The sequence below is a fragment of the Prenolepis imparis genome, unplaced genomic scaffold (genome assembly GCF_030444845.1).
Source record: "Prenolepis imparis isolate NDT839.2.m4 unplaced genomic scaffold, iyPreImpa1.0 SCAF_7, whole genome shotgun sequence".
Classification (NCBI taxonomy): domain Eukaryota; kingdom Metazoa; phylum Arthropoda; class Insecta; order Hymenoptera; family Formicidae; genus Prenolepis; species Prenolepis imparis.
In genome coordinates, this window is record NW_028141165.1 from 6701857 (window position 1) to 6727675 (window position 25819).

Consider the following 25819-nt stretch of genomic DNA (forward strand, 5'->3'; position numbering starts at 1 on the left):
TCCGGGAAAACCTATAGATACCTATATCTGATATGACCATAAGCGCTTAAACCATTAACCGAAGTATTGCAAAAGAAAAAAAAAAACCTCATCGTAACGCTCTATTTCTTATCGCACGTTTTATCCTCTTCGAACTTATCCGTGACATCGATTTTTTCCGACCTCGTTATTGGTCAGCTTCACTTCGCACAAATGTGTAAAAGAAACAATAGATCATGTGTTCTTTATTGCAATAATTGTATTAGAAATTACAGCAGAACAAATAATGAATTATATCGCAGTAATAATTAAAAGTACGATTACACATTATATAATTTATTTCATCTAATGTATAATATTATTACATTAATTATTTCTACTTTTCTTTAAGCTTTAACTTAATATTATTATTTTATACATATTATGTGTAATAATAGATAAAAATGTTAATAAGGATTTATCAAATTCTACGAATAAAATTGTACTGCGGTACAGTGACTTTCTGACAATCAGCTGATTCAGTCGTCGTGAAAAAAGAGATTAATCTGCCTAAAAATTTCTTTTCTGGAGAAAAATTAAAAGTATAACGATTACACATTTCGAATCAAATGTATAACGATTACTCATTCGATTTATTTAATCTAATGTGATATTGTTAAATTAATTATTTCTAAACTTTTTCGTAAGTATTTAATGTTTAATACGATAACATATTATATGTAATAATAGATAAAAACGTTAATAAGGATTTATCAAACTCTACGAATAAAATTGTACTGCGGTACAGTGACTTTCTGACAATCAGCTGATTCAGTCGTCGTGAAAAAAGAGATTAATCTGCCTAAAAATTTCCTTTCTGGAGAAAAATTAAAAGTATAACGATTACACATTTCGAATCAAATGTATAACGATTACTCATTCGATTTATTTAATCTAATGTGATATTGTTAAATTAATTATTTCTAAACTTTTTCGTAAGTATTTAATGTTTAATACGATAACATATTATATGTAATAATAGATAAAAACGTTAATAAGGATTTATCAAACTCTACGAATAAAATTGTACTGCGGTACAGTGACTTTCTGACAATCAGCTGATTCAGTCGTCGTGAAAAAAGAGATTAATCTGCCTAAAAATTTCCTTTCTGGAGAAAAATTAAAAGTATAACGATTACACATTTCGAATCAAATGTATAACGATTACTCATTCGATTTATTTAATCTAATGTGATATTGTTAAATTAATTATTTCTAAACTTTTTCGTAAGTATATGTTTAATACGACAACATATTATATGTAATAATAGATAAAAACGTTAATAAGGATTTATCAAACTCTACGAATAAAATTGTACTGCGGTACAGTGACTTTCTGACAATCAGCTGATTCAGTCGTCGTGAAAAAAGAGATTAATCTGCCTAAAAATTTCCTTTCTGGAGAAAAATTAAAAGTATAACGATTACACATTTCGAATCAAATGTATAACGATTACTCATTTGATTTATTTAATCTAATGTGATATTGTTAAATTAATTATTTTTAAATTTTTTCTTAAGTTTTATTGCCATTTTTATTGCCATTTAATACGGCGATATATTATAATAGATAATGTTAATAAGAATTTATTCTACGTACGAAGTCGTACAGCGGTGGAATGATTTTTTCTCAGCTGATTCCGCCGTCGCAAAAAGAGAGAGAGAGAGAGAGAAAGAGAGAATAACCTGTCTAAAAAAATCTATCCTTTCTGGAGAAAAATGTTTTACCTCCCGCGCGTTAACGATGTCAGGGAGCAATAAAATTAAAATCGCTTTCGGTGAGGACGACAACTCGAAGGGTAGGTCGTAGATACTGAGATTGGCGCCAGGGCTGAGGTCGGGCTTCGTTAAGTAATTTGTCGGTCTCGACATTACATGGGAAAAGAACGGAGAGAGAGACCACATCTCTACCTAAGGAGTTTCGCCGAAAAGAGCGGCAATATAAAAAAAAAAGCTACGCGCGTTGAGTCATCCGCCCGTATAAAGTTTCACCTTTCTTATACACATGGAAGGCCGTGACAATATTGTTTCGTTAACATTTTTCTTTGTGAATCAGTCAGCGAGAATCTGCGGAAACTAAACGTCAGCTCAGAGGAAATACCGAATATTGCCGTTTGCTACTTTTGCATTTAAATGAATGAATATATGTATAATAAATTAATTAGTATAATTATTAAATTAATTATTTCTAAACTTTTTCTTAAGCATTTAATATTATTATTTAATATGACGACATATTATGGATAATAATAGATAAAAACATGAAGAAGGACTTATCAATATATTATCAATATATTATATATTTATCTCCAGAAAGGATAGATTTTTTTAGGCAGATTAATTTCTTTTTTTCGTGATGGCAGAATCAGCTGATTGTGAAAAAATCATTGTACCATTGTACGATTTCATACATAAAGTTTAATAAATCCTTATTAACATTTTTATTTATTATCGCATATAATATGTCATCGTATTAAGTAACAATATTAAATGTTTAAGAAAAAGTTTAGAAATAATTAATTTAATAATATTACATTAAATTAAATAAATCAAATTATATAATCGCTAGACTTTTAATTATTAATTCGAATAATTCAATATTTATTCTGCTGCAATAACTATATATTTATTATTTATTATTTAAATTATATATATACATATATGTATGTATAAATGTATTTTACGATAATGCGGGAAAAAGGAAAGAGAGAAAATCGCTGGAAACGATTTCCGCGTGGCTTTTCAAACGGCCTTCGTTTTAATATTTATGGGACGGTGTATGATAACGTGTTAGAGCGAGATATTACATTAGTAGCGTTTATGATATATGCAGAATGTGACGAAGAATGCTCGAGCGATTTTTTTTTCACCGCAAGGTCTCGTAAATACAAAATTTTATATCGGTTGATAATGATGAATAATGCTCGATAGACACATTAATATGACATACACAAGTATAATGCAACATATTAATTATTATGTGGCGAGTTCCGTGCGATTAATTCATTTTATCGAGATACGACATTATAATATACTCATAATTTATCACGCTGTTATCTGTTTATGAATTCTGCGTATATAGCGACAAATGTAACATAATTAACGGTATACATCAGTGATTGATAAGTAAAGTCGGTAGAACGCTTATCGAATTAAGTATCGCAATGTATAGATAAGTACACTCTTCATTGCTAAATACGTATGATATGAATATAACGGATGCTCTTCGCAAGAGAGAGAGAGAGAGAAAGCAATTTGTTTCGAGATAAAAAATTGATTCGAAACACATAAAAAAAATCGTCATCGCGCGTTTCGCTGCGAAAAGCCGAAAAGGGCGCGAAAATATATAGAGATAAAAAATTGTCGGTACATATATAGTAATATCGTAAATCCGTTTCTTCGCTCTTTCGAATCGCGTAATTGCTATTTTCTCCGTGTCCAGGACCAAAAGGACCGCGAGAGATCTACCGGTCTCGTATCCTGAAGATGAAGTACACATATACAATCCAATTATATAGCCGGCGCGATCGGTCGCTGAGAAAGAGAGAGAGAAAGACCAGATTTTGCGCTTATCATAAATCAAGATTAACGGTTGGCTGCGAAGATTTTCGCAATCCGTGTTTTTTTTTTTTTTTTTTTTTTTTTTTTCGAAAAACTCGTGTAATACATATATAACTGCACATGCATAGTATATAGGTACGCTGTTAACGCAAATATCGCTCCAGATAAAAGAAAAAAAATCTCAGGAAGGCGATGATAGATTAATACCCCTCGACTCTTCATACCCCCCTCTTCCCGCCATCACCCTTCCTCCTTACACGTGTTAACGGGTTAAACGTCCGCGCGAGATCGAGCGATATTTCATGAATTTCTTCGTGCTTTTCCGCGATCGTCCCCCTTCCCCCTCCCTCCCCCTTTCCCACACCTCTTTCTGTCGACAACCAAACTGGTTTGTCCCTCGTCGCGGAAGAGGAGCTCCTTCCAGGAGCGGATCCATATACTGAAAGCTTAGGGTTTTCTTGTAATTTAAAGAACTGTCAAAATAATTCTTCAAGTATAAAATACTTCTTGTTCAAAAAAATATTTAAAGCGTATTTATTAGTTCGAAGAATAAAAATCTAACGATTTTTTCCTTATTAATTGAATTAATTTCAATTAATACGATTCTCTAACGAGAGAAAATATCATCTTTATCTGAGAAAATAATTTGTTGCTTAATTATTTAATTAATTTCAATTAATATGATTCTTCAACGAGAGAAAATAGCATCTTCACTCTGTGCTGATCAGAGTATATATTAATTATATACATATATATACAGGGTGTCCGGTAATAGTCGCATCAACCGTCGTGTGCAGATTCCTGGGATCATTTGGAGACGATTTTTCCTCAGCGAAAATGTCGAGGGAGGTCATTATTTTTTGCAGTTTTCAATTTTTGCCATCATGCATCTTTGTAACTAAGCCTTAAATTAAAATTCTATTAAAGTAAACTCTACTCTATAAAATTAACTGAAGAATGTGAATTTATTATTATTTTATTTCCACAAGGCTTAGTTTGCGAAAAACCCTTTATTTTCAATCGCTTATAACTCGAAAATTATTGGTGTCTCGACATTTTTGCTGAGGAAAAATCGTCTCCAAATGATCCCAGGAATCTGCACACGACGGTTGATGCGACTATTACCGGACACCCTGTATATATATATATAATATATATATTTAAGTAAAATACTCAATTTCATTCTCAATTTTCTAATATCATCACTTTTGTATGAAAAACAATATTACATAATAATTTTTATAATAGATCGCGACAAGTGTTTGATACGAGATACTATTATAATACTTCACTCTGATGAGCACAGAGTGAAAATGCAACGATGAACGCGAGAAAAAGCTCGAGATATTTGCGCGCTGAAAAGAAAATCTACAATTATATCTCCGGACTCGAAAGAGTCTGGATACATTCCTGGAGCTTTTTCCTAGCTAAGGATCGGTCGCATACGAGAAACGGATTCATCGGCGATTTTCGATCGTCGATCAACGTAGGCGAGCGACAGCCTAAGTAAAACCGGTCGAGAGAAGATACCAGATATCAAGACGGGTTACGATAAATCGCGAGTAACGGCCGCCCGTGGGGAATTCGCGCTGCCGGGTTCGCGTTAATTTTCTGTTTGTTTTCTAATTAACTTCTCGGCGAGAGCGGACGTGACCGTATTACCGAGCCGAGAGATTTCTTCGGGATTATAATATATACCGACTCTCGCAAGGAGGATTATGCGTCGCGCTTTAATAAATTCAATAATTAAGATACTCTACACCGGCGGATTAAGACAATAATATGAGTGGATCGATGCGCCTCGGATTTTTTATTCCTCGCGTTATAATCACACGCGAAAAGCGCGAAAGTGTTCTATGCGCGACGTGCACTTTATTTATTCGTGGCCGCTATCTCGAAACACTAAAGTTTCCTGAAATGTCGCTTCTGAAAAGTATATATACGCTTATTCAATCCTGAATCTGGATTTGTATCTTTGAATCTGAGAAATTCCTCCAACTATTCCATTCAAGAAACAATAGTAGTAAAAAAAGCTAAACATATAAATTATTGTATAATATTGTTTCTCCTACAAAAGTGACGATATATTAGCAAATTGAGAATAAAAAGAATATATACACTATAGATAATTTTTCTATATTGTCATTGCATGTTTTAATATTAAAATTGTTTTATCCAATAAAGTGCAATATACTTGAGAGTTTTTTATTTAAGTATAAATATATAATATTAAATTAACATATATTATATTAAATTATAATACATATTATATTATTAATATATATATTAATATATATATTTTTAAATATATCAAATAATATATGTATATATTAAAATATATATATGTATTTTAATACAATTGTCGAATCTAAAAAATATATTTTCTAATAAAAAACTTGTAAAAACTAACAAATAATATATGTATCAATAAATATGACGATAATTTTTCTTCTCAATTATCGCAATTTTCGGACATCACTTTTGTAGATCCTTCTATATCGCGATTGGCACGAAAGAGATTCCCGAATATATTGTTTATAACATTTCTCACAAACACATCGGTCATCTCGTATTCCATATAACATATCCGTGCATTAAAAATACGCTGCACGAGCGATAGAGAGTGGACACCGTCGTCCCTCGACGCAAATGGAACTTAATGAATGCGATGTCGGTCAGATAATTCGATGGAGAGAGAGAGAGAGAGAGAGAGAGCTAAGTGAATTTTTACGAGGATCAGGACCCTCGGCCCGGGTTCCCGCCCTTCGTTCCCATGTGTCTCCACAGCTCGCGGAGAGAGAGAGACGGACGGACACTCGCGTGTGCGTGTGTCACCGTCAAAAGCCTCTCCTCTCGCGTCGTCGCCCTGTTTTTCGGCCGGTCGCAACAAGCATGTGGCGAGCAATATAACACGAGGCGCAATAATATTTCATCAAGCCAGCGAACAAGATTTCGCGGCGACAGCGCGCGGGGGGAAAGAAATGGCAGTCGACTTTTTCGGGGCTTTTTAGCTAATGTAAACCGTTCTAACACTGTGCGCGCACACACATCCTTTTGGCTCAGAGCCTGTTGTGTTGCCATCGGATCGGTCGAAAGGTATAGAGACACGACCTGCCAATGAGTTGACAGCGGTTCTCAAATGGTCCGCGAGACTTTGAAGAGATTCGATTGAAATGGAAAAAAGTATTTCTGTTTTAACAAATTATATATACTTTTCATATATTAAAATTAATGCCATGGAAAGCTTTAACAAGTTTTATATATATTATATATATTAATATAATATAATATATATGTATTATATTATATTAAATTAATATGTATATATTAATATAATATTTAATATAATATAATATACATATATTAAATTAATATATATATTACATATATATATATATATAAATACTTAAGTAAAATATTCGATTTAAATATCGATTTAAGACGATCCGGAAATACAGACTTTTTGATCGGTTCTCGTATCACTAATCTTATTAATCCTTCTTCAACTTATTCGCAGTTGGCAAATAATATCGAATATCGTTTTTATCATATTATTCACACATTCTATGAAAGAAAGAGGTAAAATAAAATTGAGAACATCTGCACGGCGGCTGCCGGCGATGTGTTCCCGAAGGAAGTGGATAGGGAATCGCGATGAGACACAGAAGGCGACACGACGTGCGGCGAGTTTTATATTATAATTACCTATCCTCTTGTGACAGTAATGCTTATTTTTGGTCCCTCTCATTAATCGTATTCTTCGCTCGCATTTTGAAACGTGGTACTCAAACGATTTAACGAGAACAACAGTGTTATCATACGTCAATGATTACTGCCAATTAAATGTTTCTCAATTAATCGTCATTTTTCTTCAAACGTTAACATCGCGATTTAAATTGCACAAAATTTACTTGTATACATATATATATTTATATTTTACTGGCAAATGTAGATTTAATGTTAATAATTTAAAATTATTCGCGAGCTCGATCGAGACCTCGCGCGATACATTCAATCAAGAGTCAGCTGCATTAATCTATATATAATAAATCCCAGTTATCGCGATAAAGTATGTACTGTAGCCAACACGCATAACCCACGCTCTGTACGCACAGGTGCGTTTCGCGCAGTGATGTCGAAAGACGACCGCTCAGATTATAGTCGCATTTATTAAAATCCGCATAATATACACGCTTCGAAATCATTAACGCAATTGAGCTACGATAAGCTGTACACGTGATGTTATTAGCCTAATATATTGTGCTCGTTTGTGTAAATTTCGAAGTCAATTTATGTAACTTCCGCTTCTAGTTTTTGCATACGTCGAATGCAACATCATTAAGAAAGTATAATTGCTGTGAATAATCCGAATGACGATTGAAGTGTCATTGATAACATATATATTCTACAATGAGAATCATTTTCTTTCCTTAATGATAAATTTTTATATGTATATAAATGAGAAAAAATTATTCTTCCCCCTCTTAACAGAATTGTTCTGGATGGTGGACCGCGCAAACTTTTCATTTTCATCATTAAATATCTTGGCAATTAAATCTTAAATTCAAATAAGGAATCAAATCAGATAGCTTAATAAAGTTCTGAATTATAAAATTACTTGTAAAAAGTATTCCGAACCAGCGTGAGTCAATAATAAGATACAATGAAACCTCAGTATTAATGTTCATTAGTGCAAATCACACGAAAGAATCTAGTAAGATTTATCAAGATGACTGGCAGTAAAATGTGGACTTGAAATAATTTCATCTTTAAATTTCGCGAATTCTTGAATATTTTTCATCATAAAATAATTGTGATCTTGAAAATCTTAGCTTATCCTTTTTTTATATGTTAGTTTGATATAAAAATATAATATACTTTTTCGAGACAACAAAAGAAATATATACATATAATGTATATGTATATGAATAAAATGAAATTTTAATAATTGAACTGTTCTATGGAATCATAATGGCTGTTGCTTATGGCATCTGAAACGCCATAACTGAATATCCCCTTCTATATCAAGGGTGCATGACGTCAATGGCAGGACTAATGACAGGTCGGCCTGTAATAGCCGGTTACGCTGATATAATAAGACAGAACCCTGCCTTCCTTGAGAGATGAAATGGAACGCCTATGATATGATACATCAGTTAAAACCGAGGGGTAAACCGCTGAGGGCATTGCGGTGTACAGATTTGGGGAATTAGTGGGCATTAGTGGGCATTGGTGGGCATTGGTGTACATTAATGGGCATTACTAGCCGGGTTTTATTAGCTATTAATTAACGTCATCATTATTTTTTTAGAACAGAAATTGTTCTGTTCGAGCTTTTCGTCCAATGCGCCTCATAAATAATATATTTTTTATACTTGAAATTTAGAGAAATTTTCATGTTTATTATAAGCGCTTAGGGTTAGGTTAGGTTAGGCATTATTACGCATTACTAGGGTACAGTACTATGCCCAATAATTGGGCATTAGTAGGCATTGGTGTACATAATTTTGGTCAGCGGTTTACCCCTCGATTAAAACGGTGTGGCTACGGCTTTATCATTCGCATTTGATATTCAGCATTAGTATTAATACACTGACAATGAGAGAATTTTATCGTAGAATTTACCCTGAAAATCATGGTAATCGTCGGACAATATGGTATGGAAAGAATTTTATGAGAATTTCTTTGATTAATATTTATCACAATAAAAATAATATCTATCACAATAAAATATAAAACATGTTCGATTAATTTTACCAAATTGCATAGTAAAATTAATCAAACATTATATTTTATTGTAATAGATATTATTTTTATTGTGATAAATATTAATCAAAAAAATTCTTATAAAATTCTTTCCATATACCATATTGTTCCCCACGATTACCATGATTTTCAGGGTAAATTCTAAGAAAAAATTCTGTGTACAAATCGAAAAAAAAAAAAAAAATTAAAATCTCGAATTTTCTCTTAGATTTATATTCTAGAATAGTGATAAATTAATCTCTCTACTTTAAATAAAAAATGTATTTTTTTGAAATATTCATGAATTTTCTAGTTTAAATATATCCTTTAATTTCTAAAAAAAAATTGTTTTAAAATTGAAATAGAATCTTCCTCTTCCATCTATATACGTTTTTTTTTTTTTTTTTTTTTTTTTTCTTACGAAATACGGTTCACAATTATTATTTATATTATTACTATCTTTTATAATTCACACTTCACATCTTCAACGTTACAAGTCAATCGACATCGAGTTCGCTTTAATGTACTTCCGGTCGCGCGTCCTAATCAGACCCGTGATCAGCCCTACGACGAATCTCCCTGTCGTTCATCGGTGTCGGATGGTGCCGCATGGATAGACATTCGAGATATTGCGTGTAGATAAGCGCGATGCGTCACAAGGTCTGACTGCGCTCGTACCTGGCAGCCTGTGCGCGTTTCGCTTTGAGAGAGCGGCGTCTCGAAGGTATACATATATATATATATACAATCGTCGCAGATGCCAGAGACAGCCGTCTGCTGCACCATCGACCTTATTGGAAAGTCATGTTCGACGCTAAAACCGGAAGTTTCAACAAGAGCCGTTTCCCCCATCACGATATAGAGTCGCTCTGTTTCAGACGCACATTGATTCGATCGGTCGCTTTGACGTAACGTCACATTTTTGACAGGATTGTTCATTAAAATAATTTATTTTTTCACGCGACAATTCTTTTCTTCAGAAATAAATTAATTAGTCCAATATTTATATATTTCTATAATTATCTATATTTATCTACGCGGTTATCTGTATTTCCATAATTCATTGACTGACTATTTTAACTGTCCAGCGTTTATCTCCGTTGAAATAGTTATTGTTAATAACTATTATACAGCGTAACCGGCTATTATTTATATTATTATTTTTATAGATTCAAAAAAATGAATAAAGATAAAGATATATAACAACCACTTATATTATTTCTTAAACGCATTTGCAGTAGACCTTAAAATTTATGTCCATCTTCGTTATTTGTTGTAACAATTTTACTTCTTCGAGGTCTTTGCCAAGTTTAGGGCCCCAGCATCCCCGGATATCGATTTAAGTCTTCCGCCCACGATCGCGAGAACGCACGCGATAATCCGAATATATAAGAGAAACAACTGTCACGCGTATCTCGACGACAATGACACGTGCACAGGCGACGCCTACTAATCGAGAAGCGAGACGAAAACGACGACGACGATAATGACGATGACGTAGATCCGGAATCGTCGCGATTATTCGCGAATGCGAAGAAACTATGTGAGCCGGAGAAATTAAATGCACGATTAAATGCATTCCGCCTTATATACATATACATACATATATATATATATATATATATTATATATGTGTGTATCGGTACGGTCAACTGTTTTAATTCCGAGCTCGCCCCTTTAAAGATTTACCCGTTACACGGGTAAAATCCAACGGCACAAATGGCGAATAGATTATTAGATTTCTAGTAACGAGCTGCGCCTCTCCGAGACGTAAACCGCACCTGCGTGTGTGCGAATGTCGGCTGGATGCATAAATCTCCCTCGCAAGCATTTGCGAATGAATAGACAGAAGGTGAGAGAGGGGAGGAGAGTACCATACGGAGAGAGAAGAGAGGTCGCGCTTCCTGGTTCGGGGGGCTTCCGGTCGCGCAAAAATGAGAAATCTATAGGGCGATTCACGATGTAATTCATAAATAATTTAAGCGGTATGTGTATTATAGAGAGAGAATTCTGCGCGCTCTCACTCGCGTGTTATATCAAAATATCCATATGCACGTTTTACTTCCTCGGATTCTCTAATATATTTGACATAATGTATCTCTCAAGCAAGAAAGAAAAATAGAGAGAAAGAGAGAGAAAGTATATAACGACGATGTTGCCGTTTTATTTATATAAAAGTGCCTATAAGATGCAGATTTCTAAAACTGTTTTATACGAACAGTTTTCGAGATTCAACAGGCATCGTATTTATTTAGTAATATTAATATTTTATATTATTTATATTATTTATTACATATTATTATATATTATATAATAATATATAATAAATAATAATAAATAATATAAAGTTATATATTAATATATCACTAAATATATATTAACAGGGTAGTTGTAATTAATAAATATATATTATATACAAAAATAATATAATATATATATGTATAATTATATATATATTATTTATTAATTTTTGTTATAATTTTATTAACATTATATATAATGTAAAATACGTTGAATTCCTTGAGTCTCATATACATTTGTTTAGATTACATGGATATCTCCATGATATGTTGTGATTTTGTCGTCGCACGCAGAATCAATTTAACATTGTAATACAAGTTTCAACAGAATTAATACACAGAACGGTATCGCGGGACGTGATAAATGCGACATAAATATATCGATAATTGCACGTGGGAAAACTCTCGAAATTACGATAACGAAGTCGCCGAACGTGTTCGTAATTGCGCGATCGATATGCAAAAGGGACTGGACGAAGTAATTCACGATCTAGTTTAAAACGTATTAATAGATAAACTGGATAATCACCGGTGGTTCCGATTTATCAAACGTCATCAACATTTCGTATGCGTATACTCATACATACACATACAGTACAAAGGCGATATACAATCGTTAGACAAACAATTTAACTGTCAACTTATATTTTCTCTCAGGACCGATTCTTTTAACGTTATTAATTCAAATCCATAGTTTTTTCGATAAATCTCTCATAATGTGCACCAGGTTTTTTTTAAATGCGCTCCTCGTTGCGAATAATTACTCGCCATAATTACTTGGAATAATTAATCGTTAAATTAGCATAAATCTCAATAAATTCGCGAAGAGTGTATATATATAGAATTGTCAAGTTTTATATAAATATAAATATATATATATATATATAATAAGGTTTATATAAATATAAATATATATATATATAATAAGTTTTATATAAATATATATATATATATAAAACTTGACAACTAGTCGCGTTCTATTCATCAAAGATGCAAACGCGCATTCCTTTCAGATTGAAAAGTATCGGGACTTTCGTCTGGACGATTCTATTAAAGCTTGATTCGCGATTGAGTTCGACGCGACCGCGATTGCGAAGATTCCTGCATCCGGCACGATCCGAGCGAGTCCTCTCTCGAAGGAGTCTTCTCGCTTTCTCGATCTCTTTTCTTCGCGCGTGCGAGTATATGTTTCTCTCTCTTTTCTTCTCTTTTTTTTTCTTTTCTTCTTTTTTGCAATCGAGTCTCGCCACCCGCTCGGAGAATGTTCACGAGCTGAATCGATCGTACGTTTCGTGTAAAGTAGGCGTAAGTAGGCAAACCGGGTGTCCCGAACGCTTTCTTTTATCTCTCTGTAAGGAAAGTTACGTGAATCCTGAATTCGTCAAAAAATTCATTGCTCCGATTTCCATCGCGCAAAATCTATCGTTCGAAATTTATTTTTTATCCAATTTTTTGTCTTTGACTATTACGAAAAACTTACTCGATAAATTTTTAATAAAAAAAAATCCAATATATAAGTTTGATACTTTATCTAAAATATTATTAAATTTCGAATAAAAAAAGAAAGTGACCGTCCGTTTCCGAGTTGCTCAAGACTATTTCCATATAAAGCGCTAAAATATACCTCAACGTTCCTCGCACATACTTTAGCAGAAACACATCTACAGAATATTAAATGTGATCACTATCCTAAGCAAACCCCCCAAGGCCATTCGGAGTCGCGAAAACGCGCTACCGTGAGAAAAGAGAGAGATAGAAAGAGAGAGATAGAGACGATAGCTGCGAATACCTAGATCGAATATAAACGGGGAGAGACATACGAGGCACTCGATTTCCATCGCGCGTGAGAGAACGAACGAACGCACGCATATGTATACGTACGCACATGTTGCTCGTCCAGTTGCCGTGCTTACGAGCCCGCGTCGTTATTCCGTATGCACGATTGAGATCTCGTTTATTCCGGACGCGCGAAAAGTCGGCGTAACTAACAACGAGCGAGCGAGAAAGGCAAAAGAACCGAGAAAGAGAGAGAGAAGATCCGAGAGAGTATATACTCTAGTATGCGGCAGTTTACTTACTAGTAGCTTGCTAGCTTTTATACTTGCTCGTGCTTCGTTCGCTTTATAGTTACCGCGAAATTTTATCAACCGGTCAGTTGGTTGATTTTACAAAAGAAAAAAAAAAAAAAGGAAAAAAAATACGGTAAAATGCACTAGCCTCGGCAGCAGCCGAGGATCGTCGTATCATCGAATAATAATTGGGCAATAACGTGCGCCGGCCATCTAATAGACATCGCGAATAATACACTAGACCTGCAGTCTCGTTGCGGACGTATAAATAAGGGTGCGCTACTTCCACCGTGCACGCTATTTTCCAAAGCGAATTATCGTCGACATTAATTGTTCAACCCGGAATATCGCGCGAGAGTATCCTCTACTTGTCCCGAGAAAATGGAGCGTTTAATGTTATCCGTGTGACATGCGTATATAAATTACGTACGTCACGAAAATTACTCAAATGTCAACCAAGAATTCCAGAAAAAAGAGATGCTATAATTCCTTTAATAACTTATTCATTATTTTTTTTTTTTCCGACTGACCGCAACTGATTCATTGCCTTCATATACATATATATTAACATTTTTATCGATTATTGCATGTAATATGTTGCCGTATTAAATAACAATATTAAATGTTTGAAAAAGTTTAAAAATAATTAATTTAATAATATTACATATTAAATTAAATCAAAATGTGTAATCGCTATACTTTTAATTATATTATTAATTCGAATGAGTCAATATTTGTTCTGTGATATATATATATATATATAATCGAGTCCACCCACGTCTCTCCTTCCCTTCCTCCCTCCTCTTTTTTTCCACATTTAATTCCACAGTTCGTTATCGTATATTAATAGATCGCACGCCCCGTTCGCGGCTATATAAGAGCGAGTAAATCTTAATTAGGTGTCAGCCTGCGCTGCCGCGACAAAAGAAGAAAATTAAGAGCGCGGATCCGTTAGCCTCAGGTCGCTGCATAATATTATATGTGCATATAACGCGTATAATTTGAGAAAGAGAGATAGAGAGACCGGTTGGAAGATGCGTTGAACCGATCGCCTACGAATCGATCGTTTTGCGAGAAGAGAGGCGAGCCTTTTGGTAAGGCTCGTCTTGTGACAAGCGATTCCGTCTGTACTTAAGGCAACGATGTGCGTTATACATTTGCTTGCAAGCTACAGTTGCACCCACCAGATGTTTACCGAATAATCAGATCGCGAAACGAGCACATCCGCGCATCTCGTGAAACCGGTCCTGAAGTATATGTGCGTGTGTGTGTATATATATTTGGAAAATAATCGTTTCGCTTAATTAAAACGATCGATTTGTACGATCTCCAGATGATTTCCGCGATATTGAGAGAATTTCTTCGAGGAATAAGGAATATATATCGGCGAACTATCTGGATCGGAACGCAAAATTGCAGACTCGAGCGAAATAAGAAGATATATTATAAAAAAATTAATAAATGTTTTATGTGCAGAGACAATTTTTGAAGCAATGTATCATTTGATTTTTGAATACTTTTCTCATATCACATATCACAAGTCTAACGATTACACATTTTGATTTAATCTAATGTGTAATATTATTAAATTAATTATTTCTAAACTTTTTCAAACATTTAATATTGTTATTTAATACGGCGACATTACGTGTAATAATCGATAAAAATCCAAGCCGAATCCAATAAGTCAAGTTTAATTTTTTCTACAATTCGGATAATACTTGTAAGAAATAATATTTCATATATTGTACTCTTGCAATAATCGAGTCTAATAGTTATATTCGAATTTTAGATTGAGTACCTGCAAGATACTTATTAATCCCATCGCTAACAGATTTGCGTACATAAAAAAAAAAGAAAGCTATAAATTACTACCCTTATATATAATTATAATTATATATATACCGGTTAGTTAGCTAGATCGGCGCGAATCCGCGAAAATGTTTAACGATTAAGCTCAAGAGCGGGCGCAAAAGTAATCGTCTTCTATTCTAAATAACGGCGGGGGAGATTTCGCCCCGAGATTTTTAAAAAATTCTTTCATTATTTTTCGCTGCGAGTAACGACGACTCGTTACTCGCGGTATTTATACTTTGCCGGGACGTATTTATAATGCGCGACCGCGATAAGCGTTTTTCTTTCTCTCTCTCCATCTTATTTCTTCCTTCCTTCCTCCCCTTCCCGATCAAGACCTCTTCTAAACCGGTCAAGCGCCAGATCGGCAGCGACCGCGACATAAATCGCGGATATGGCGAGTAAGAAGATCCGCGGACGGCGCGCGCGACGATACTTTTCCCTTTATCATCCAATTAACGATAAGGCTCCATTACGTTTATTCGCCCCGGCGGCGGACGATTATTATTGCATTTCGACCGGGACGTTACGATTATTGTGTGCCTGGTGGATACGGCCGCGATTTTATCAGCCAGTTCGTACGATATCCGTGCAGCTAATCTGCAAAGTAGTTAAGTCCGATGCGCGACTTTGATAAGTCCTCTCTTCCTCTCCCCTCCTTCCTTCTCTTTCTTCTTCCTTTTTCATTATCGCGCGATAACTTCATCCTGGACACGTGTTGCTCTCGTAAGAACGTAACAGTACGCGGGAAATAAGCTTACTTGTTTAAGTGAGATATATAAAGTTACATATTAGAAGGAGAGAGAAAGAGAGAGAAGAGAGGATAAAATTGGTCGATTGTGTGTCTAATAGGAGAAACAAGATTTAATTTTGTTTTAAAGATTTAGATTTATTCTTATTGTTATTATTATTATTATTTATTTTTCTCATTTATTTATTATTTATAAATTGTAAAATATTAATGATATAAATATTTATTATTATTTACCATTATTATTTTTTATTATTTATTTGAGAAATATATATGAGTGGTTAAGTTTATGCGTCGGAGGAGATTAGATTCGTTCGCGGTTAACATGACTCGAGATTCTCGATTAACGATTATCCTTGACTGATACGATTGACAAAGTATGTATATTTACCACACGGCAGAAATAATTGCGGTCACTCTCGAAAGCAATCGATCTGTAATAAGCGGTTGGCCGATTTACATCGCGAATGGAGATTTATTACACCGAGAGAGAAAACAAGAGAGAGAGAACTGACGGCTGATATATTGAAACAAATTGACATAATCGTGTGACCGCGTGACAATTTTCATAATTTGCCGTAATTACAGTTTATACATACAAAATGCATCGCTTAAAAGGCACACGTTTACTTCCAAAATCGAAAGTTTCCTCGCTTTTATGTCGAATAAAAATTTTTTCTCGACGACAACCTAGTATTTCGATCGTCAAGCGAATGAGGAATTTTTTGCCGTATTCTTTTTTTCCCCCTCACTTCATTCACAATTCTCGCATATTAATGATTAATAAGTGCTCTTGCGCCGCAAGAAGACAAAATTAATTTTCTCATAACAACTTGCTACTTCGCGCAATCGGCAATATAGTGCTGTAATGTTTCCGGGATTATCCTGCAGCTACCGGAGGATCGGATCTATCGGATTCTACCGGATCGGAGTCTGCGTCTCGCTCGAGTGCATCCGATCGGCGAGTTGCAGCGGCGTTGCATCGCGTGTCGATTTTTTTGCCGAATCGCAAAGCGATTTTACCGTTAATCGGCTTACGTAATCGCGCGATATATCGAAGCTGTGCACGCGAACACGCGTGCCGCGCCTCGAAATCGTGTTTTCGAATCCGCCATGGAGAAAGGGAGAGAGATCGAAAATCAGAGAACTATTAATGTACGCAAGAAATTAGGAATATTACGAAATCTTTGCAGGAATAATAGATATACAAACACGCGGAGATTAAATCGCCGACAAGAGATATTATCGCGAGATAAACACGAGATAATAATAATTATCTCCTGGATGCTGATTATCCGTAACTTTAGATGGAGCATCTCGAGAGCCAGACTGTAGAAGCGCTTGCTTGCTCTTTTCTCGCATTTTTTTAAACAAACAGAAATATTGGCCGCATAGCACGCGATTCTTCGAGGAAAACATAAACGCACTTATCCTGGCATTTGAATTACGCTCGAGCAAAAAAAAAGAGAAAACACCATGCAGATCGAGTAAAGTCTTCTTTCGAATCCTTCGAGATGCGATCCTTCGCGGCGACATTCTCGCCGGCGAAGACGCATTAAGGCAAGATGGGAATCCAACGTGGAGTTTTATTAAGATTTAATGGAGTTATCGGGTTCTCTCCGCGTTGTGTCTCTCTCTTTCTCTCTGCCGAGACGAGGCTGTGTTGCGATCCGTGCGAATTTATGGCCCGCGCTGATGACTTACCCTCGCCGCTGTGAGAATCTGCCTGAGGGTGAGCCAGACACGACCAGTAACTATCGCTAATATACCGCGTGTGGCGATACAATTTAACTCCTCGATACGCATGGGTGCCATAATATTTATTTTGATTATAATTTGTAAGAAAAAAAAACATATAATTTCCCTTTTGACGTCATGATTCTTTATGACGTCAACAAGACACCAGGAACCTTAACTAAAAAATATTTATATAATTTATATACTAATTTATATATTTATAATTAAGAATTAATATGAAAATATATGAGATATATTATAATTAATTAAATTTATATAATTCTGAGACATTTGACACTTTAAGAGAATATCTAAAAGATATATCTATTATATATTGTATATAAAAAATATTTAAAAACCTGGATACTGATAGAATGCAACGAAAAATATTCGATTGTCTCTTGACAATTCTCGAATGTCATAAGTTGAACGTAAACTGTTTTTCTTCCACAAATCGAAATTTTGTTCTTCGAGTAATTTTTAGCTCTTAGCTTTAGATCTTATTTTAACAATTTATTCGAATATAGATGAACAATATTTTTGTTTGGTATAAACGGTGTAGGATGCGTCAAATTTTTATACGATTCTTCGGAAAGTTCTCGCGACGCTGTTGCGCATCTCCTGAAAGAAAATCCTTATCCGATTTACATGTGCGACCATAGCCGCGGGCTCGAGATCGCGCCGTCGACACGAAAATATAATTAACTAACGCCCCGCATGATCGATCGCGAATTAATGCGAGTAGACGGAGGACGATAAGAGTTTTTCCCAAGTGCATACCCGCGATACCCTCGACTTTGTTACGCACAGAGGATAATTATAATCGAGGAGAAACATTCATTTTCTTCGATGATTTTGCGCGCCTTGAGTGATTGATAAAAGAGGAAAATTATTTTGCGGTGGACCGATGACCAATAGATGGAAAATGGATGTGACGAAATATTTCTAAGAAAAATAAAAAATTTTTTTTTATATATACATCCTGATGTATACATCCTGATGTATACATCCTGACCGCGATAATTGTCATATCAAAGATTATGTATTGCGTGTACATATATAAGATAACGTGTTCACTTAAAATTATTTTGTTATTAGTACGGACCGATCGAAATTTTTTTTGTGTCGCATTATATTCAAAGAGATCCCTTAAGATGAGTTTTATCTTTTATCAATTTTTTTTTAAGTTTTTAAAGTCAACTTCGTTTTTTTTACAGATTAACTTATATTTTTTTTTACACGGATTTACGCATCATAAAATATTTGAAAATTGAATAATTTATGAGAGATATTTTATACTTTAACATATAAACTACAATTTTTTAATTTTAGTTTTAATTTTAATTTAAAATTTAAAATTTTACATTTTTTTGTAACTAGCAGCTATACTTTTTTTCTATACGCAACGATTCGTGAATGAAGGCGCTCGAATATCGCGAACGATGACTAATCGCGAGTTCTCTCTTTCTCGACTTCCATCAGGAACTTTGATACCCTCGACAGTCGCAAGGACTGCCGGATTAAACGTTGACGTATCGCCGATATAACGAATGTCGGCATTAAGGGGCGAGTGCATATCGCGCTCATCTGCATGCCCGCGATATCGCTGGAATGCGCGGCCTCTGATACGCACTTTCCATCGTATCGCAATTCCTATCGCGGTCGGTTCTCTGCCGGAGCTGCCCTAAGGCTCGATACACTCAGGCCTTTTACTCCACTTTCCCGGCGGAAAACTTTTATACGATATGCTCTGAGGGTGTCGACTTCTCGCCGATTGCGCGAATAATTTGATAACACGCTTTAATCTTCAAGTACCTTAAACCCGCGATCATTGCCAGAGTCGGTCAGTTTCCGGAAAAATCTTGTATGAAAAATCTTATATGAAAAAAAATCTTATACGTTACATTTTTGAGATATTTTTATTTGAAATGAAACACGTGGTTCACTCTTCTTCCGGTGCACACGAATAGGAATATTATTTATTTTAATAAAAGATTTATATTCTAATAGTCATCGCAGATGCTTCTATTGGGAGAAATGCTGCGGCTTGCGCAATTAGCGGTTCGCAATAAATAATTTAAGCGGGTTCAATTAATGTACGCCGCTGTGCATCGTGCTAAAGAGAGAAAAAGAAAGAGAGAGAGACTCCTCTAATGCTCTTTTCCCCCGAGCGTTAATTAACGCCGATCGCAGTCGTATCGTTTGTCAGTTTGTTAAAGCGATGGATTTTTTTTAAATCTCCGATCATCTCTTCGCAACTTCCTTATAGGAAATTTTTATTTTTTCCGACGTCTTGGTTCGCAGGATTGACCAGGTAGTCGAACAATTTCAGGAATCAAGGCATCGCGAGCGATATAAGACTAGAGAAGAAACTTTTGCTTTTGCAAATTATGTATATAATATTACAAATAGTGTACCCAAATATATATTATATATGTGTATAAGATTAGTAAAAGTGTATGTATCCAACACGAGAGTGGCGCAATTGCACGTTTAATAACGTCGAAATAACGATAATGGTCGACGCGCACGTTACATATCTTATCCCTGCGATGTGGAAAACAGTTATATCCTCATCAGACGCGAACGACGGCTCCTGCGGATTTATGGAAGGTAGATGACGCGAGTTAAAATGTAAGCGCGCCGCTGCACATACATATATGTATATATATATATATACAAATGTATATATTTTTTTAAAATTTATTTATACGCAATGCATCGTGTTCAGCTCACCTTCTCGGCAAGGTGTTTGCATTGGCCTAGTGCCGAGGCGCGTTTGCAAGGCGAAATTAATTACCTCGTCCTCCGACGTAACGGGTCTTCGGCCGATACCGAGAGAGAAAGAGAGAGAGAGAAGGAGCCCGGTCGATACGATTTTATCGGATTTTATTGCGGATTTACAGTTGCCGCGGGAAAGCTGCGCTTTCGAGACACTGTCGGGATTATCCGCGTTAATCGGCCGTAAATCTGACGTATGTATGACATTCGAGGCGCACGTGAGTCGAATCGAGATCGGGACGTAAGAGAAGGACGTCATAAACGCGCTCGTAATACTCGTTCCTTCGTCGAGGACTTACACCTTGACTTGGGATCCTGTAATGTCCTGTAATGTCGATTGATATGGTCGATTAGATTTTAGTCGAGATCTCTCTATATTATTTTCTCTGTCGTATACATTTTTTTAATCACGCAATGTGTATAATGATTCTTCCGAACGTTTGACAGAAATCAGCTGATCGTGACAGACGAAATAAGTTCTTTCGCTCGCTCACCAATACTGTTTGCTTTTCTCTCTCTTTTTCTTTTTTTCCCGCTAAAATCTCGTATTCAGAAAGTGATCGCACTGGAAAAATTAACCCGCGGATGTTTGTCGGTCCTGCTAATGACGTCATTGCCTCGAGATAAATGGAAGGTGAAGGCGTGTAAAAAGGTCCGATTCTCTCTGGACTGGATCCTTGTCCAGACTTCTCGCTTGTCCTTAGAAATTTTTAGTGGACTTTATTTTGGGGGTCTTTGGAGAAATCGGCAGGACGAATCAATGTTCTGTCTGTCGAGAACGTTAAATTTTAATGGATCTCTTTCTAAAGATTGAAAGCGATAGATCGACGTGTGAGCAGCGTCGAAGTCGAGCTTGATATGTTTATTTGTGATATTATTCGAATCGTAAAACGCGCTGAGAGAGAAATTTATCGACACATACTTCTTTTAATTCTTCAACCTATGAATTGACATTAAAACGGTTGGCAGTTAAATTAATAATAAACATTCATTTCTAATTAATAAAAATTTTTGTCCCAATTTTATCACTCTGATATATTATTAAAAAATTTATAAAATTATCCAAAATAAAATATATGATTAATATAATCGATAGAGATAGAATCTGTCAAAATGACAAAATATAAAAATTTCAAAGTTTTAGATAAATACGAGCTTCAATTAGTCCTCTTACCCTTTTTAAATTTATCGTATTTCGAACTTCATTATTCACTTTATTGCTTTTAAAATAAATGATCCGTATATTAGAGACCGCAGGTATCATTAGCAATGACAAGTTGGGCGATAGACTAGTACGGCATGAATGGAAATAAATGGGTGTCATTAAGATCTTGAAAGAGATAGATATTAGACAGATCTCTCAGACACATGCCACGGCAATTAAAACGTTAAATTAGACATTACTTTCAGGAATCGGATCGAAAGATATATATAATCGACATTTTTAAATTAAAAAAAAATTTTTTAAATAAATATGCCTATTATATATTTAAAGGAAAAACGAGATTAAAATATTTTCTTGCCCCGTCGGTGGACGACAGTTATAATGTGATAAGCAGCAGTTATAACGTGATAAGCCACTTGCAGGATCGTTTTAACGGGGCTCCTTAAACAACGATCGTAGATCTGTAACTAAATAGTAGATGTAAGAGAGCAAAAGACAGAGATAAATATAAGTTTATCCCGTAGACTTCTCCCTTTTTCTCTTTCTCGTCTCAGATAGACGTCCGTATAATTATGAGAAAACTAGGCGTATATTATTATATGTTTCTACATACATGAAATGTGCGATTAATACATATTATAGGATATTTGTATGCTAGATAAATATGTTAAAACACTCTAGAATGGATGACAGGAAATAGGGTTGCGCGTATATGAAGTTCGATTCTACTCACACAAACCAATCGTCGTAGCTTTAAAGTAGCGATAGTATTATCAGTGTAAGAGAGTGTGACGAGGAAAAAATCGATACACAATATAGAACTAATAAAAAAGCAAAAAGCATATAGATAATAGCATTTTACTACAGAGTTATAAATGAAAAAGTAAGAAAGACAATCGCGTATTTTTAATTACATAAAATATTATTTATTCATTTTATTTTATTAACATAAAATTTATGATGTCTAAATAAAGTCACGTTTCGTTGAAGTCTCATGTCTGTAATGGAGTATTACTGTCAGAAACGCTAGCGAGAATCAATTTCCGATCGATTTCTAATCGATGCGGCGGAAAAGCATCTCGTGAGAGGTTCGTTAAAAAAAAATATACTAAGTAAAAGGCAACTTTTTCGGTGAATATTTAATCCCGATGGAGGAGAGCTCGGCGAGTGAACGAGTTCTCGCTCGTAACTCTTGATCCTTACGTGTGTGCAGCTACAACTCACGCGTCTCTCGCAGTTTACGTATATAATCACGCTTATACAGAGGAGCAACCTTGTCCGTATAGGCATACCGGGTGTCACCGGGCGAGACCGAACAAGATGGGTGCGGCCGAGCTTTGAGAGCGTTTAGAGAACGTCCGGTCATTGCCCAGCGAACGCGCGTTAAATTAATATCCCTCTCTTCCCTTTCCCATCTCACTCCGCGACTCCGAGTTTTAATTTATCCGAGCAAAGAGCGCAAGAGGGTGAGAATTATAGCGACGATTCCTTCGGGAACCAGCTAGAGAGCGCGCCAATTTTTTTTAGATATATCCTGCTGCTTCGTGTGTGTGACGGAGATTCAAATTTAAAATAAATTTAAAATCTAATTTCATTGCAGTACTCATAATACTTGAATTCCAACTATCAAAGTATCTTCTTTTTGCTTGATTAGTGAACCTTGGTTTCCTTGAATTTTTAATATCTGGTTCCAAAAATAAAACATTAATATATGTATATTATTATATAATTATTGTATCTTAATTATATAAGAACTCCATACAAAGAAACCTTTTCAGAATAAATTCGAGAAGTTGCACTCTGATTAATTTTGAAATTGAAGTAAAGAAATTTGCGAGCAATTTTGGCGGGAGAATTAGTCTAAATGATGACAAAATTGCTCTCACACAGAAATTACTGGGCTTCTCTCTCTCGAATGTTCATTGAGTGACCCGCTCGGTCGATTCGATCGCCGAGAGCCTCTCACGAATTTTATGTCGCTAATACGGTACGTACAGGGCGAAACCAGTTTGTCGGCGCTTTCGAAGGCGACGACGTCGGATGTCGAGGACGCCGGACAAGATCCCGGAAAGCGTCCCTCGGACCGGATCAAAGGGAACGTAAGGATGGGAGGGGGGGGGGGGCGAGAGGAGACGAATCGGGTGAAAAAAGGAGAAGAGAGGATTAACGGACAGCTCCCTGAAAATTACATCGCCGGCTAATGAGACGCCTTTGGGCCCCGATCGGGTCCACGGGCAGTCGAAGAAACGAGAGAGATCGGCGCAATCGACATGAAATCGAGAAAGAGAGATCGACTTCCCTTCGGGATGTCGCATGAGCGAAGGATCGTTCACTTCGTTCGTGGAGTGCAGGTGTGCGTTTAATCCTCTCATCGACGGGATCCTCTTTTCGTCTGCTTTTGCTCTGTTTGTTAAGTAGCGAACGCGAGCCGAATTGCCGCGATACCGGTTTTAACACGTCAGTCGCGGAATTTACTCCGATTATTGTCCCCTTCGAGAGAGAGAGATCGCATTATTTCATTACGAAAAGAAGATACTTATCAATTTTCCAATGCTATTAGTTGCATCGTTATGTCATAGAATTACACTATTTCATTTGGATTAAAATGAACAATATAACAAATTAAAATAGTATTTTAAAATACTGTTCAGTTATCTTCTCAATTAAAATATTTTGCGCGTTTATTGTTTTAATAAAAAAATTTAACTTAATAAAAAGTGAATTTTATCGTCGAAATTTATTTTGATTATTGTCTCCTCCGAGAGAAATCGCATTATTTCATTATGAAAAGAGATACTTATCATTTTTCCTATATACTATTAATTGCATCGTTATGTCATAGAATTACACTATTTTATTTGGATTAAAATGAACAATATAACAAGTTAAAATAGTATTTTAAAATACTGTTCAGTTATCTTCTCAATTAAAATATTTTGCGCGTTTATTGTTTTAATAAAAAAATTTAACTTAATAAAAAGTGAATTTTATCGTCTAAATTTATTTTGATTATTGTCTCCTCCGAGAGAAATCGCATTATTTCATTATGAAAAGAGATACTTATCATTTTTCCTATATACTATTAGTTACATCGTTATGTCATAGAATTACTCGAATCACTCTATTTTATTTGGATTACAACAAACAATATAATAAAAGCTAGAATAGCATTTTAAAATACTTTATTCACACAGTTATCTTCTCGATTAAAAAACTTTACGCGTTTGTCGTAAAGTTAATGAAAAGTGAATTTTATTGCCATAACAAATTATCGCGTTATTATGCATGCGTGATCTTAAATACGCGAGACGATCTTATCGATCACTGTATTTGGCAGACACAACGCGGCAACATTATTATTACTTACGGAAAGTCATCGTGATCCTTATCGATTCATAAAACGATTAACGATCATTTTATGATCTCACGGTAAATGTAAACGCGATGTAAATGGCATGGTGTCGAAAGTGAATGTGGACCAACGTTTCATTTTTACATAATCCGTGCATAATTACATTTATAATTCCATCGCGTTAAAATTAACTCTTGTATATTTAATGTTATAATTAACGCTAAAATTCTTTCTATGAATATAAAGGATTGATGTAAAAATATAGATGATAAAATATAGATATAATTACAACAAAAGGCTAAAATTATAATAAAATTGTATAAAATGCAAGATTATTTTTTATTTTCAAATATGATTTTGTTGAAATAAAAAACTAAATATATGCGATATTAAAAAAAGACAGAAAGAAATAGAGAAAAATAATAAAATTTAATTTTAAGCCGTACGTATATGTATCCGTGGAATATTATGTATGCCAAAATGATA

General features: G+C 34.9%; 1 protein-coding gene and 1 long non-coding RNA gene across 3 annotated transcripts in view; one reads left to right on the forward strand and one right to left on the reverse strand.

The window, feature by feature from the left end:
- Nucleotides 1-25819, reverse strand: part of LOC145938828 (uncharacterized) — a 60868-nt gene that overhangs the window by 22859 nt on the left and 12190 nt on the right. The window lies entirely within an intron of this gene.
- The window catches only part of LOC145938830 (uncharacterized), an 81649-nt gene that overhangs the window by 761 nt on the left and 55069 nt on the right, over nucleotides 1-25819 (forward strand). The window lies entirely within an intron of this gene.